At 33.0% G+C, this 17,983-nt stretch overlaps 1 long non-coding RNA gene across 1 annotated transcript; it reads right to left on the bottom strand.

Moving 5' to 3' along the window:
* Positions 1–7,144: 7,144 nt before the first annotated feature.
* On the bottom strand, positions 7,145–12,926 carry LOC141481132 (uncharacterized). The gene is made up of 3 exons (XR_012464755.1): positions 12,353–12,926; positions 7,452–7,707; positions 7,145–7,392 (listed from the first exon to the last, which is right to left on the bottom strand). It is a non-coding gene; the product is annotated as an uncharacterized lncRNA (long non-coding RNA).
* Positions 12,927–17,983: the final 5,057 nt, after the last annotated feature.

The raw sequence follows: 17,983 nt of genomic DNA, 5'->3' as shown, positions 1-17,983 counted from the left end.
CATTACTGAATCAACTGCAGAGAGAGTTTACGACTAGTGGAATCCCTAAAGAGATGGGCTGGAATGAAAGGATGCAGTCTAGCCAGGATCACTCTGAGCGACCCTGGGAAGCTGGCACCGAAGAAATATCTGGCGACGATCAGGAAAAACCTACGCTTAACAGTAGGATTTCTGACCGACCTCTGTCAACTAAGAAAACACCTCCATAGTATGGGACTAGTGGACACACCTCTATGCAGGATGTGTGAACAGGAAGATGAAACTGTCAGGCATGTCTTATGCGAGTGTCTGGAGTTATCATCGATAAGAGACTGTGGTTCGGCGAGTCTTTACCTACCCCTGTCGATATAAAGATGTCTCCTAGTGACCTGTCCACCTTCCTGGAAAGGACAGGATGGACGATGACCTAGGAGGACAACTCCTCGAGAGAATGTACAATGGGTCACATGTGGCCTAAGTGCTACAGTTACCCTCCCTACTCTACAGAATACGGAATGACTAGTGGGAATACATTTGGGTTGTTCGGGATATTCAGACGGTTCACTCCATCTGAAGTAACCCTCCCGGTACTGACGAGGAGCTAGTACTCCGAAATCGGTCTATTGGTGGTCGTCCCGACCAAATGAAATTAATTTTAACTTTTCATATATTTGCGACGAATCTTCCAAATGTAAGACGTTGCACAGGTGCCAGATTGTTTTACTTCAGCTTTATGCGCGGTATTAGCTGGGTTGGTTGTTGTTTTTCCGTCGGGTAATCACCACAAGTATCTACAAATTCGTAGGTTCACATTAGAGGCAGGGATGAGGTGTTTCACCTGTACTTGAGCATATCATATGCACCTCTCTGGAATATGAGTATCATTCTGACTTCCACCCCGGAGTATGTGTTTCTGGAGTTGTTTCCGGACTTTGTCTGCAGGTGACGCAGTGGTACATTGATTGAATCAACTGCAGGCATAGTTACTGGGGACGAATCTGTCAAATGGAAGACGTTGCACAGGTGCATGATGGTTTCACTTCAGCTTTCTGCGTGGCATTAGCTGTTTGAGCTGTTTTTCCGTTGGGTTATCTTCTGAACAAACTATCACGGTGCCGTCAACGAATAATTACACTTCTTCTCCATTACCAAGGAAAATTCTCAAATCAAGAGATATGGGCGCATACTTTCTTAGAGTTTAATTGCATTTGTAAGTTGTCACGAAATCTGATGCTGCTTATTCTGTGAAAGTCATAATTATAGACAGATTAAAATCCAATTGATTCTAATTAATCTCACGATACACTGTTCATAATTTTCTCAATAACTTGAATAGAATCAAGGAAATAGGTGTCGTTCTACAGTTTTCAGATTCACAAATTTTCCAACTTGTGAGAATTGGTCTGACTCTGAAAATTAAATTTTTTTCGGAAATTAGTTTTTGAAATATGGGTTGGCTTACTTGACTAATTTATGTATTTACTATATGTCGTATCTTTCAAGTTACCCGTATACGGTAGTATAATTATATATTTTTGTATCAAAACATATAAAACGGTTGCTGTCGATTTTGTTGAATGATTTATTGATGTAATTATGTAACAATTGCAGGATTTCTTATTTGTACGTAACAGAATATGATTCATTTTGTTTGGTAAATTATATTGTGCTGAATTATATAGACATATAATTTTCATTTTTCTGATAAATATTTCGATGCTTCAAGGGCTTTGTAATATCGTATAACTGGATTTTTACATATTATTATTCGGTAAAACGCGGTAATTTGCACGCACCTATCAATCTTAAGAAGGTGTATCAGCTATCACTTTCCACTTTAACATCGTTTATAATACTTTTACTGTATTTGGAAAAAATCTGTTTAGGAACAAAATAATTCTTGAAAATGTCATGACAGCATTATTTCTTTATCTCGAACTGTAATTTGAAGTCGGCCACTTTCAAAAAGACACCTTTGAAACTTTTAGAGGATTTTTTTGCCGTACCTATTCACTGTGCACACAAATTAACATCAACAAACAGCGACTATATTTAGCACATATTATTGAGAAAGTATCAACTGATAACATACATTCCCCTCACCTCTTTCTTCAACATTTTCATTGTCGGTTCAAATCAAAATAGACTATTTGTTCAGCATCATGTGTCGTGAATTATGAACCAGTGACTTAAATTTGTGAATTGTGACCTCGAAATTTCACTTTTGACGGTCTATTTTTTGATTAAAAGTCAAGTGTTGGTTTGTGCGTAATATAACTCACAACTCTCCTGATTATCACATGAGGCATGTAAAGCACACTTAATAGCAATGTATTGTTACTGTCAGTTCAGAAGCACGAATTGTGATTCTAACTCTAATGATTGGCGTTAGTGTTTCTAGAATCATCGATTTTCAATGATTTTTGTATAAATATTAATTCAGAAGTTGATAAAACGGCAGTTTTTGTTTTGAATTATACCAAAAATTATGCAGACACTTGTAATTCTGTTGTTTTTTCTGTAATTTCATAACTGTATATCTACAAAAAATTTTAAATAATAATAATAAACATCGCCAATTTGATTTATATTCCCTAATGAAAGATGTTTTCGACATTGAAAAACCAATATCATATAAAACTATAGTTTTATTACGTAAAAAAGCACCACCAACCTAATTTCTATTTCCTTATCAATTTTTGTTTTGTCTTTTTTGTTACTCATGTTGAACTGTTACAATGAATACAATACATCTTACATACAATACATAAGGCAATTTAAATTTTAAGAATCTATTTTTCAAAGTGAATTGACTATATCAACAATATATACCACTGTTGACTCATTTTGCCCATACGATTTCATCAACAATATTTTGTTTAACAGATCTTTATTCTGAATAAGTTTTTTAGATGTCACAATTATCTGGTGCACAACTTTCATAATTCGTAACCATGCTATTCAAACCAACATTTCGCTACAGTTACTATCGATTTTATAACATTGTGGGTTTCCATCATTGTTAATGTTTATACAATTACTGTATTCAGTGGGATTTTTTTAGATTTAGTTATATGTCATCACTAGCATTTTAATGAATTTTGGAAAAAGCTGCAATGTGCAAGCTGCAAGATGGAACGCGTTTTTATTAAACTGTTTTATTCACCTTGCCCTGTTTATTCCTTTCGGTCAAATTTGGTACACACATTTAGTTTGGATGACAATACAATTTAATAAATTCTATATTATTGTTTTATTATGAACGGCTTTCTCAAAAAATAAGATGATGTGTACTGAAAACTACAAAATAATTCGGAAGGTCCTAGGTAGCAGTCATTACACCACTCCCCTCAGCAATACCGTAGAATGCTGATGAGGGTGGTATGATGACTGCTACCGAGGATCATCCGAATTATTTTTCAGTTTTTAGTACATTACCTACATCGTTTTTTTTAATAAAACTGTTTAACACAAAAACAAATTTTCACTTATTTTATCCTATACTACAATGAAAACACTTGTCTCTCGATGCCCGTTTCGTTACGAGGTACTAACCAACTGCAACCCGATTCCTCTGAATAAAGAAGAAACACTTTCTTATTAGTCAGTGGGCTATGCTTGAAGACAGGCAGTAAACAAATCTAAAGAAATGAACTTTAAATATTAGTACCTCGTCCACTAGATGGAGTGATATTTTTGATGTTCGCTCCAACTTAAGACGAAGAAAGAATTTCGATTTTCAATTATGGAATATCATTGACTTTAGGTCGATGATGGTCACTATCTTTTACTAACGAGTGCCTAAAGAGCCCGAAACCGGTGTGCAAGTGTGCCCGTTCCAAAATTGAAGATCGACTCTTTCAGTTGTATTGCGAATTGCATATGGAGGAAATTTTCTGTGAAGATTCCTGCACTGACGCCTGTCGGATATAATCCAACGCCGTTTGTGGTATTAGTCAGTTGAGTAGTTGTTTTCTGATAGGCTTCAGTCCATTCAACCTACTGTGTAGGTATATCCGAGGAGGGGCTCAAACATTTAAAGTTCATTTCTTTAGATTTCTTTACTGCCTGTCTTCAAGCATAGCCCACGGACTGATAAGAATGAATTTAAAAAGCTGAAAACTATTCAATTATTGATATTGAAGGTGAACTCCGATGATACCAACTTGTTTGGAGAAACGCGCGTCCAGAAGAGTGTTGAAGTTCAGGTGTAGGGAAGCAGTTTCTGTGCTGGTATAATTTCACTTGTAATAATTGATCTGTGATAAAAACCCATGAAATGTTTACATAACACTAAGTTTGATGATCATAGTTTGGAAAAATGTATAATCTCTAAAAGCTAAGTAAACTTCAAAATAAGCTTTCATGTTTTTTCCTTTCAATAGATATAGATTGGCAACACTGAAAGCGATATCGACGGTTCTCGTTGTACCGTGACATTGGTATTAAAAAAATTACGTTACAGAAACTCGTCGAACTATAACTGTATTGATTTTGATTGTTCGTGTGTTATGGAGAAACAAGAAGTAAATAGGCATAACGTATTCATTCAATAAAAAAGTTCTATTTAGATACGAGGAACATGAAGTAATTTTTCAGTTGTAGAAATATTACGAAAAAAGTTCATTTCAACTGATATTACAGCATTCACATGATTAGTCTTGGCGTTAAAGAGTGAAGTTTGAAACGGAATTTGAAATTTATAATTTTCAAAATGATTATTTGTATTAAAACACTAGCGATCCGTCCAGGCTTTACATGGATAGCAAATGCTTTCTCAGCTTCTCAAGGATAGCAATCGTCCCCGGCTTTGCACAAATAGCACCGCCGCCCCGGCGGTGCTATTCGTGCAAAGCCGGGTTGCATCGTCTTATCTCAACCCATTCCCACAAAACAATAATGAATTATATTCAAAAACCTTGCTCATTAATCATTCCGTCAATTGGTGAAAACCGTATGTAGTTTTTGAGTTTGTAGCGTTCAGGCAGACATACAGACATACTCGAATAGAAATAATATTGAACTGTTTTCCAAAAATAGTCAACTGAACGAATATGAACATCATCGTCTGCGTCAGATGACGTAATTATTCTTGCAGGCGCAACTTCAACTGTCCATAACATTTTCTCAATTGTAGAGATATTTTGACAATTTGTTCACAGTTTTGTTTTATTTTCATTTAAACTTTTATAAAACAATCTATATCAAAAAATGTGTGCGTCTAGGGACGCCCGACAAAAGTGATAATTCAAACTAATCTATGTTGTACTATTCAATATTGATATTGTTTGCAAAAAAAACTAATTAATACAGTTTATTGTATGATTTTCACTATAAAGGGTTTTACTAAAACCGCGACACGTGTTTCGCTATACAGTAGCTTCCTCAAGCATGTATTATGCTTGAGGTCGCGGTTTTTGTAAAACCCTTTATTGAAAATCATACAATAAACTGTATTAATTAGTTTTTTTAATATGGATTTCCATCAAGAATCGGCCAGTTCTATTCAAAAATAGTTTGACTTAGGAAAGCTTAGGTTAGTTAGTTAATATGACAATATAAGGAAAGACTATTCAATAATAGAATATTTTATTGATTATTTTGTGTATGTACATATATTATAGCTACTATAAGCCAATTGTTACTTTTGTAGTCAGAAATAGTGATACTAATAATGTACACAAAATTAGTATCATCATTTGTAAGCCACAAAATGAATTATTATTACGTGCTTGCTGGTTAGATTTTTATAATACTGTCAACAATATATGTCTGTGGCACACTAAACACCGTGCGTCTATCCGACGAAAGAGGAGGAGCCTGCCTTCCGCTGACATATGCGTGATAGAAAGGGAAGCCAGACAGACTGGCAACGTAACGCGTTAGGTAACTAGGCGGTTTACCCTCCCATAAAAAGTTATCACTTTGAAAATTTGAATTTCTGCTCTTTTAGGCGGTTGAACCAACCAACATTGTACAACTTGTACAATCAATTGTATCGTCTGTAGGCTCTTTAAATAGCTTGTATATACAATCTTGAAATATTGCAATTATACAAACACCGGGGGTAATATTAATTTTTAAAAGTAATCTGCATCTGTATTTTTATATATTCGTCCAGTTTACACAACCAGATATGAGAACAATTATTTTCATTATTCTCTTTGTACGCTACTGAACACTGGTAATGAATATAATATTGAATTGCTTATGACCTTGCTGGAAATGTATAATCTGAAATGAATTTGAATATCATATTTATAGTCGCAGATGTTGAATTGGCTCGTGTAAAAATGCGACTGCTTTGTTTACTGCTAAACTGTGTAAACAACAAATGCCGTGATGAAAACTGTATGTGATGTTACTGAAGTAGTTCAATAGTCTTATTTATCTGGAGATGATTGTATTCATTGTTAAGTTTCTGTACACAAGAATTATAATTATTATTATATTAAGATAAAAAATTAAATGAAGAGTGAACTTCCTCATATTCTGATCATTTTTGAATAGGGGTTGTAGTTCAAGAACACAATTATTACAAACTTCTGCTTCTTCGTATATTTTTAGATTTGATTCGAAAAATTTAATGATTTGTTGTATGAGTTTTCAAACTTTCGGATAATCCGCAAAGAGAATAAATTATTATTAGCTGAAATGGAAATACATTGATAATATGAGACAAAAAAACAAAAGTATAACGTATCTGATAGGCATTTCTATATTTACTCTACATTTTTTACTATAAAAAATGTTTTTTCTACTCTAAAATATTTTCTTCGATTTTATAACACTGGGAAATTTCAAGATTTCAATATATTGAAGAAAGTGTAACGGTGAAAAATTGGAAAAATAATTCCTTCGTTACATATTGTTTTTTTTTTCACTAGTTCGGATGGGTTTCCATATGTCGCGTATCTCTACGCTAGCTTGGCTGAATACGTTGTTGGACAACATGTATGCGGCTTCCATGAACTCGAACTATTGAAATCCATCATGAAACATTGTCAATCCCCTTCAAACAAATATTGTTTTATTTCTGACCGGGATATTATAAGCTTATATCGTCATAGTTACGCTATCAATAAAGAGGGTCATAACTCCCTTGGGACATTATAGATTTTATAATTCCCTCTACCTTTCACAAGTAAAAATAAATAGAAATGAAAACTGAACCATATTTTATTTATTCACGTCATTACAAATAATAAATGTACAATTTTGAAATGTTCCCTGAAAATTACTTCCGCCACTGGAAACAATTTCAGACTTTTTCGGCTTATAACTCTTACTCTTCCGTTTCAAAAAAGCCTGTAGTTCATTGAACTTGGTGATATCTCGTTTCTCATGTATAGTCACCATCGATTTTAGCATTGACCATTTAGTCCATAAAGAATTCGGACTATACGTTTCTGACTGAAACGAATAAACACAGTTACTACCAAATCTACCAAAAAACATAGAAAATTCCTTACCAGTTCTTGAAAATATGCCAGAAATACAGTTTCAGTGACATCTTTTGGCATAACATTTTTCCGTGTCAGCCAGTCCAGATATATCTTGTATTCTTTTTGGTATACGGCTTCACTTTTCGATGGAATTAATGATTCTCTTGCTTGTTCAGCTTTTTTCAAAATATCCTCCATTATATTTGGGGTAGAAAACACGTTTTCACCGCAAACACAGCTTGATATCAAAGTTCTGTGTATAAACAAGTAACATAGCAACAACCTAGCAACAAGAAAACTCTACTATAATCAACGGTACCTGATTCAAATATACCGGGAAGGTAATGAATTGGTACATTTTTCCGTTTCAAAAATGAACAAAATTTTATTGAAATCGGTCAGAAATAAAATTATCGATGTTTCAAATTTTTGAATTTCTGAATTTAATTTCAATTGAATAGACTATATGGAATCGAACTTTAGGAAATAAAAGAACGGTTCCGATCCTTAGATGAACTTTAATATCGATAGTAAGTACTTCTTATTTATTTTATGACAGAATGAATTCTGTTACGATCTAATATTGAGGATTCCTAACTGATGTGAATTCTTTTTTTATTGTTTCAAAGCGAATGCGAATTCCTGTAAATTAGAAAAATATAAGACTACTAGAAATATGACAGAAACAAAAGACGGAAAAAATCAACCAGCAGTATGAAGTATACAAATATAAAAATGCTAATTTGAAAAAAATCAGATATTGTAACCTACTATGAAAACGAAATTATAATAGGGTCTAGAAAAAGAAATATCGATATCATAAAGACACAATAGCTAAAAACTGAATGCAGAAATGTTTCAAAAGCACGTTTTGATTGTTGAGAATTCACGAGGGATTTACCATTTTTACCTTGTTTTGTCACTTTCGCATTTTTTCTATTTTATTGACATTTCTGTTATTATTAACGTTTTTTCTAACATACATTATTAATTTATTTCCATTTGAGGTTGCAATAATTTGTCTTCTTTGCAACTTCTTTACCTTTTGTTATTTTATTTTGACTAACTCTTGGATTTCAAATCTATGTTGGCCTTACTTTTAGAAGTCACATTCACATTTTATTTAAAAGTTATTTGTTGGTAAGATAGAACTGAATAGATAAAAGAACATGGTTCAGAAACAATAATTGCTCACCGAGAACTAAGGATCTCACAATTTTTGTCGGTGTTTTAAAAGTTACTAAAGTTGTTCTGTGTTAGAAGAAAGTGATCAAATTATTACGAAAAATTGTCAGTGATGCCGCTTCATTTTGTAACACAAAGACGCACGGAGAACCAGCGATCGATAAAATAACGTGTCGCGGTTTATTTTGCCTCGCCCATTTAACTTTACGATGTTCTATATCCAGAAAAGAATGACAAACCTGCTTCTGTGACATTTTCAATCAATTCCATGAAGAGACGCTTTAAATGCAATATGTAATAAAGTACTTTTCGGGAAAGATAGGTTTTGGTTTACTTCTCCATCTTTATACAAAAAATAGTGGGAATAATAATGTCACATGACTAGTCTATCAACAATAGTGACATATTTCAAATTCCATTTGATATCTGTTGAAGGAAATGTCAATGAAAACCAATCCAGACTTTCACCAGAGAAACTAGTGCCAAAACAATTCACAGTTTCAGGCAAATTGAATAAACACGTAATATATTTAAATAAACACGTAATATATTTAAACAGCCTGCACTTGAGTCCGCAAATTTCATATCACGAAATCAATAGGATTGGCAGTCCGGCAGCAAATATTAAGGAACAGTCAAATGCCTTAACATTTGACTATTATACGATTTATCATTTGTATTTTTATATGCTATTTCAGGTCTGACAAACAGTTTGCAAATTTCGTGACAGATCCCTGACGACAAAATGACGTCAGAGAACCGAACAAATTTCACTTTTGACATACCGTATTCTCTTACTTAAATTTAAATTTATTTTTCTTCAAAAACGAAATATACTGGTTTAAGTTTGACGATAGTCGTGTCACTAAATGTTCTTGCGATGTATTGATTCTAAGCTATTTACAATCCATCAACTGTACTTCCTTAATCTTGCATCTTACCATCACCAAACACAAGTATGAACTGCCCCAAATAGACCTTCCATACAATACTACTCGACTGAAAAACCAAACAACCAAAGGTTGGAACTACAAAAAACCAAAGATTCCTCTCTTATCTATGCCCGATAATTTACAGGAAAATCCCAAATGAAATAAAAACACTTAATAGTTGTTTCCTTTTCAAAGAGAAATTTAGAAAACAAGTTTAATACAAATTGTACCCTAACAACACATAGACACAGAAAACTTTAAAGTACATTCAACTTGAACTGCCTTGAATATACTGCCTATATTTGTGAACATCAAAAGAGATTTATAAAATGAAATCAACGAAAAAAATAGATTTGTGGGCGCCCAACTCTACTTATACTTCCATACTCAATTCACTTTATTATTATATTTTATTATCATTGTATAACTCTTTGGTCTGAACTTTTAGTGTGCATAACACACTTTTATGTATGTATACATGTGTGTACATGTATACATATACAGGGTTATTCGAATTCGTTTCTGTACATGGGGATCTCATGAACGATATGAGATAAAGTATCGGTTAAATTGTGGCAAAGTTGCGTATTTTAGAGACCTATTCAATGATGTAAAGAAATCGAATATAGCTCTTTTGGTTCTGGAGATTTACAGAAAAAACCAAAAAATACCAAAGTATTTTTTGCCTATATCTTCTTTATTCGCAGACATATTGAAAATCTGTCCACATTTTGCTATTGGCACTTGATGTGGGCTCTCAGAATATATCCATGAATCTTTTATACAGAGTGTCATCTGACTTGGGTCACCCCCATCTTTGAATTTTTAAATACGGACCTGTATATTTTGTTGTAGTTTTTGGATCGTAGACGTTCACTTCATACTGAGAAATTAAATTCAATTTTATATTTCGGGATTTTTCGGTAATATTTTATTATAATTGTGTGAATTATTCCCTTTTAAATTACGGCCCTGGAAATTGGTTAACTGAGTTGAATAAAAACACAATTGCAACTTTCACGTCTCCCTATGTACCGTAGAGTTTTTTGAGAGTTTTTTTTTTCATTTTTAGGTACCTATTCATTTTTTTTCCATTGCTCTGAGCGTTTTCTACAATGAACTTCGAATAAAAAAACCTTTTATGATTATCTGAAACATATCTACAACAAAAATATATTATATGTGTTTTGATGAGCAGAAAAAAAAAGTAGCAATAATAACATCCGAAACGAACACTATAATTATAATGAAAATTGAAATGAAGTAAATAATTTATATACACAAAAAAATTAATTGTGCAATAAATGTTCAAATTGGAGTCCTTCCATTTCGAGACAAATGATGGGACAATAAGATGGTCTGCAAGATCACCAGATCTTACTATTTTGGACTATTTTTTATGGGGGACATTGAAAAATAGGATTTACGCTGGCAGAGAGATAGAAAATGTGGAAGACTCGAGATTGAGGATTTTGAATGATTTCGCAACAATGCAGCAAATAAGTGTATTAAGGGCAATGAATAATATGAAAAACCGAGTTTAAAAATGTCTCGAAATGGAGGACTCCAATTTGAACATTTATTGCGATAATAATTTTTTGGGTATCTATATAAATTACTTCATTTCAATTTTCATTACAAATATAGTGTTCGTTCCGGATGTTATTATTACTATCATTTCCTATTCGAAGTTCATTGTAGAAAACGCTCAGAGCAATGGAAAAAATATGAATAGGTACCTAAAGATGAAAAAAAAACTCTCGAAAAACTCTACGGTACATAGGGAGACGTGAAAGTTGCTATTCTGTTTTTATTCAACTCAGTCAACCAATTTCCAGGGCCGTAATTTTAAAGGGAATAATTCACACAATTATAATCAAATATTACCGAAAAATCCCGAAATATAAAATTTAATTTAATGAGCAAATAAATTATTATTTTTGAAGCCTCCGGAGACACCCTACATTTTGTTTTATGAGAGGACATTAGCAGTTCAAGATCTTCAGATGATGTGGTGCTGCAGGTTTTGTCGGGTTTTCCTGCAGCTGAAAAAGCAAATGCGCCATTGGAATCAATGAAGTCGTCCCGGAGCGCCAATTAATTTTTGTTGTTATTTTATAATTTCTGGATTTGTATTTTGGAAGTATTATGTAGAATATATATAGTAGGTAATATAGTTTTTCTGTTCTTAGGACAATGTGATTCTAGCACATGAATTTGATACCATTCCATGTATAAACTTTTGGATTATCACAACTAAAACTTGGAAAGTCATATAAAAAACAAAATTGTAATGAAAAATACATTGGTAGTCTAGTTTCATAACGCCATATTTGATGAAATGAGTGTTTAACAAGCTTATTTAAAAATTCAAACATGAACAGAGAAGAGGCAACATTTGAAGTTTAAGCAGAAATAAAAATTTAAATTCAAATAGAATCCGTGATGACCGCCATTTCTAAATACTTGGATAAATGGTATGAAAAACGTTCTAAGAAACTTACGACAGTAATTGCTTTCAATAATTGAGCTTTCAGCTTTTCGTAAATGACCTTTGATGTCACGCAAAATGGCAGTTCTGCGCCCGTTCAGTATTTGACCTTTAAAAGAAAGGAAGTTTAATGGGAAAGTTTCCTTTATACTCGTGGAAAACAATAATACTTTTCGAGGGTAAAGTTTCGCTCGCTTCTCCTAAATTAGTTTGAAGAGAATCCTTTAAAAGTGTTTTAATTTCTGAGACGTTTATTTGTATTGATAATAACCCACACATCCTATTATTTTAAGGAAAAAATGTCAGTCGAAAATACTTACGTTTATGTTCCTATCTTTTGATGAAAGTCATTTCCGTGATAATATAGATGGTTGGCAAAGACAGATTTCCACAAGATAGGTCCATATATGTGGCATGACTTGAATTAGGAATTCCATTTTTATTTGGAGCTTATTCAGAACAACTACCTTTACTCGTCCAAAAACACCAACATTTTGATGTAGCCATGTCGATGATCTCGACGTATTTTTCACCAAAAAATATCTTTCGCCCATCATATCCAGAACAGAATTACTACCACTAATAAACTCCTGCTATTATTATGTATTTTGTTTGTACAATTAGTTACACATGTCCATATAAATTAAAAATATCTACTTTTCTTTCATATACTAGACATGTTTTTTATTACACGCTTTATATTAGCTTCACATTTATGTATGTTTGTTGGTCAGTTTGCTTCTAACTCTCAAGCTCGGGATCTGTATTTGACAGAATTATCGACATTATTGCTTTATCTATTCGCGGGCAGATGGCGCTGTACGCAACCTCCTTGATATATCGACATTATTGCTTGATCTGTTCGCAGGCAGATGGCGATGTACGTAACCTCCTTGATATATCGACATTAGAGCTTAATCTATTCGCGGGCAGATGGCGCTGTACGTAACCGAAAATATCAATGGTCATTTTTCTAAACAATATATGGCTGATTGATCCGAAAGTTTAGATAAAATAAATGTAGTTTAAAAAGACTAAAAAACGCTAACTAAAAAGTTAAAAATATTTTTTTAAATAATCTTAAAACAATAAAGAACGAAAAATACTAGTATTATTGTGAAAAAAGCGTTGGCGCTTTGTGCCATATTTTTGATATATCATGCGCTCGTCGCTTTTTTCACAATAAACTAGTATTATTAGTTCGTTATTAATTCAAGCTTATTTAAAAAAAATAATTTTTAACTTTTTATTTCGATGTTCTTTAAAAGCGTGGTTTTTAGTTTTTCAAACCACATTTATTTTTCATTTTTTAGTTTCGTATGCTATAAAAGCGTGTTTTTTAGTTTTTTAAACTATATTCATTAATATTTATCCAGTTGTTATTTATGTAAGCACTTTAGTGTTGTTTACCTATCGATAAAAACTTTTCCGATGTCTTCTTTTATCAGGTCATAACATACAGGGTGGCCAAACCAAGAAGTTCAGTTAATATTTCAGTCACAATAAACAAGTAACTTTTTATCAATTATATAGGGTTTTCATTAATGATATAGGAATAATCGAAATTTTTTATTCGTTTGAAAGAACTATTGATGCCATTATGTGTGGAATATAACATTGTTCAAATGTCCGCTACGGCTTTTCTAGATGGAACGCATCCAAAACGTCCACTTCTCCATGACTCTGGAGCATAAATCAGGCTGAATTTGACCGATGACGTGAGTTATGTTAGCTCTGAGGACCGCTGTGGTTTGTGGCTTATACGCATATACCTGCGAATTGAAAAAAACCCACAAAAAAGTCTAACGGGGTCAAATCGCACGATCTCGGTGGCCAGTTCACATCACTCGCACGTGAGATAACCAAATCACTCGTGCATAATGTTCAATGTGGCATGAACTGTGTGGTACGTAGCACCGTTCTGTTGAAACCACGTGTCGTTGGTGACGAGATCATTCAATTCAGGCCAAAAGAAGTGGGTAATCACCTACCTATATAGTGCTCGCCGTTGACAATGATGCCCTGACCAACGTCTTTGTTCTCAAAATATGGACGTATGACGCCACCAGCCCAAAATTCACACGTGGATCTCATGTGGATTATTTCTTCTCAAATTCGACAATTTTGTTCGTTCACGTACCCATTCATCCAGAAATGGGCCTCATCACTGAAGTTTTTTTGTATAGCGACAGTTCTCTAAACTGTCCAGTGAAAATCTATCACTCAAATACAGTGCATTTTTTTAATGTCCCTCCCCCTTTTATGTTTTGAACGGGTCAACTCAAAAAATTGAAATTTGGGATAATTAAATTAATGCAAAAATACTTTATTTTGAAGTGAAATTGACAGATGAAACTTTCAAGATGGCGACTTGGCTCCATCTGGGAAAAAAATTAAATGGAAAGCTACCGACAAATTCTTCACAACCCTAGAACATAATAGCAATATCTTCAACTACTACAAAATGGCGGGACTTTTAATAATTGTCTGAATACATTAATATTTAACTACAAATACAGCCTATCCGATATTTTACGCCGAACATTTTCGAACACAGTAACGTCAATATATCTACAAATATTTATTATTATCTGCCGTATATCCAATATTGAAGCAGGTTCAGTTTCGTACACCTTTTGCTTCAAATAGCCCCATAAAAAAGTCCAAAGATGTCAAATCTGCGAACGGGTTGGTCATTCTGTAGGAACTTGAAGGCCAATCCAACGACCGGGAAAAGCAGTATCCAAATAGTTTCTTACTTGTCCGGAGTAATGTGGTGGTGCTCCATCTTGTTGCTATACAATATTCATATCGAATTCATTAGGATTTCAGTGATGAGAGGGTCAACAGTAGTTTCCAGCATATTCAAAAACAGTTAAATTTTGATCAATAAATAGAGGTCCTACAATATGGTTTCCCAATATTTATACCCAAACATTAATTTTTTCTGGATATCGGGTATGTGTTTCCCGGAAAACGTAAGGATCACTCCAATAATGGCAATTTCGCCTGTGAACATTGCCGTTGAAAAAATGTACATTCGTCACTAAAACAAATATTGTGGAGATAGATAGGATGCCTTGGAATGGTTTCCGTCTTGATTTCGCAGAATTCTGTTCTTCGATCAGGGTCATCTTCAGTTAATTGGTGTACCATTTTATGGATGATACCTATTCCTCTTCAAAGTTCTCCACACAGTAGAAGGAGACACCTCACAAACATTCGCGATGGAATAAGTAGACTGTTCAGGATTTACTACCATCTCACGAATTATTTGCACTTGCTGTTCTTCTGGAATGGACGGATGACCCGGGGTCTTTTTGTTATGTACACTACCGGTAGTTGTGAATTTGGATACAAGTTCCCTCAAATATTTTCTACAGATAGGACGATTCGGAAAACGTTCATTGAAAATCCTTTCGGTCTCGTGAAAGTTACGCGTCGCACCGTAAATAAAGAGATTGTTGACGTGGTAACTTTCTACTAGTAAAACCGAAAACTAAATGAGAATATTCTAACTGAACAATGATGTTCATTGTCTTACTGACATTTTTTGTCGTTTTTATAAACAAAAAATAACTTAACAAACCTTATCGGGTTGTTGGAATTGCCATATGGCAGATGAAAAGGAATATTTCTAGAAATATCGATATTAATGTGTTTGTCTTCAGGAAATTATTAAATGTTCCGCCATTTTGTAGTAGGTGAAGATATTGACTTCATATTCTATGGTTGTGAAGTATTGTGAAGTTTATTCATCAGGAGCTTCAAAATGATGTGTCACAAGACCCCCCTTTCCATTTAATTTTTTCCCAGATGGCGCCCAGTCGCCATCTTGAAAGTTTCATCTGTCAATTTCACTTCAAAATAAAGTATTCATGCATTAATTTCATTACCCCAAATTTCAATTTTTTGAGTTGACCCGTTCAAAAAATAAAAGGGGGGGGACATTAAAGAAATGCACTGTATGTTGGGTATTGATTTTCATCAAGTATCGCTCAATTCCATCACATTCATTTCAACAGTTGAAACGTAGAAAAAAATCTGCGTTTTTCCATAATTTTTGAACCTACAGAAATATTCTGTGTCCGAAACGTGACTTCATTTTTACAGGGCGACTCCAGTAACTGCCTCGATCAATATTACTAAAAGTATAAACAGAAAAATTATAAACATTTATGACAATGATTGTGGGATTATTCGGTTGAAGTAAGTCCTGAATACTTCAGTTATATCGGAAACATGAAATATTTAGGGGAAGGTGTAAATTGTATGAGATCAAAATATCGGTTTAGCTATGTACACAATTTTTTGCATACGATATGAGACAGGTGCCGCCATCTGAACATTTTTTGTAAAAAGGTGTTTGGAATTTATGGAAAGTATATTTGCCATTGAAGAGAATATTTTGAGGGATGACAAAAATATTTGCAATGCTGCCTTTTATTAGTTCTTAGCAATATATGAAAAGATAGTCGTATGTTTAACTAGAACTTGAGTTTTTTTGTGGATATAAGCATTGTCGAGTTGTAGTGTTGAAAAAACGCGTATTAATTATATCATAATTTTGTTTGAAGTGAAGTGAATTTGATCTTTCTTTACAATGTATATTCTAAATCTTTTACAAATTTGCAAATTATTTGGAACTTTACCTTTGGGAGTATTACGTCATTCTGATAAATTAAATTGACATTTGATATTCATTTTAGACTAATGCTATGTGAACAACTGAAATAGATATAAATTTTATTGTCTTTAAAAATTATTGTGCAAAAATATGGCAGATATTCGTTTTTTTGGCTAAGTATTACTTTATGATAAATTGCGCTTTCATTTATTCATCCCTTTCAAATGATTTTACAGATTTTCACCAAAATAACTTATTTCTGATCACTAAAATGAATGTTTTACTCCACTGAAATAAATGTTTTGTTTGGGAAAATGATAAAGGCAAGTGAATAAAGGTCCTCAACATCTGACTACTGAAAAAAACATCAACTATGTGACTGTTTCTTGTGTCCAAAAACTTACAGCTTTGAAATAATCACAATTGGCAGATTCATAACTCACTACTTCGAGACTAATCACATATTATTAAATTCATATCGTTACAGTTCTGTTTGAATCATTTGCAATTGTAGAAAAAATAATATTTCGCAAAAATAATTTATGAAAATAATTTAATACTTTGATACAATCTACATTAGACATTATTTTAAAAAAAAGAGTGCTGTGTGGTAGGGAGATTTATCCAGCAATTGCAAGTCAGTTGAACGTTTTCCAGATGTTATTTTTCGATACAAGAAAAAAAATAAGTATATGTCTTGAATATAATTCGATTGGTTGGTATCAATCCATGTTAATTTGGGTTATGTTATCAATTATTTTGTCAAAGGAATTCTATATTTAACGTTTTTGTGTTACTTTCTGTGTTAAAACTGTACGCTCATGTTTTTTAAATACACCGAGATTTGAAATTCGAAAATATTTCGCTTGTCCTTACATTATTTGATAATTAATACACTCAAATCCCTTCGCTTCTGATATTTTTCGTACCATAAAAATATCTCTTCATTCCTATTTTTACCAAACTATGATTGTTTGCGGATTTAGCTGGTTGTATAAAATTGTGTTTCTAAGCCCGTATTTACCCCAGAATTATATTACACGAGTAAAAAACAGGAGTTAGGTAGAACCTTGGAAGAAATCTCGAAAAGATTACACACCTATTTTTAGAACAAACAAAACGCAAAATATGTTTCTAGACAACTTATTTATTATTTACATTGCAGTGAAATCATGAAAAATCTGTTCGACCTAGTTTTTTTGTAAACGATGTACCGCAAAATAAGATATGTAATTTACAGGGTATTGTCTTATACTAAATTTCAAACAATTTGATAAGGTACATATGTTTCGTATAATGCTGTAATAATTCAAAGTATGGATAG

Source organism: Leptinotarsa decemlineata, unplaced genomic scaffold, assembly GCF_025532065.1.
Source record: "Leptinotarsa decemlineata unplaced genomic scaffold, Ldec_3_MD MMD2_tig00000035_RagTag_RagTag, whole genome shotgun sequence".
In the NCBI taxonomy this organism is placed as follows: Eukaryota; Metazoa; Arthropoda; class Insecta; order Coleoptera; family Chrysomelidae; genus Leptinotarsa; species Leptinotarsa decemlineata.
This window is presented reverse-complemented; position numbering and strand designations above follow the sequence as displayed.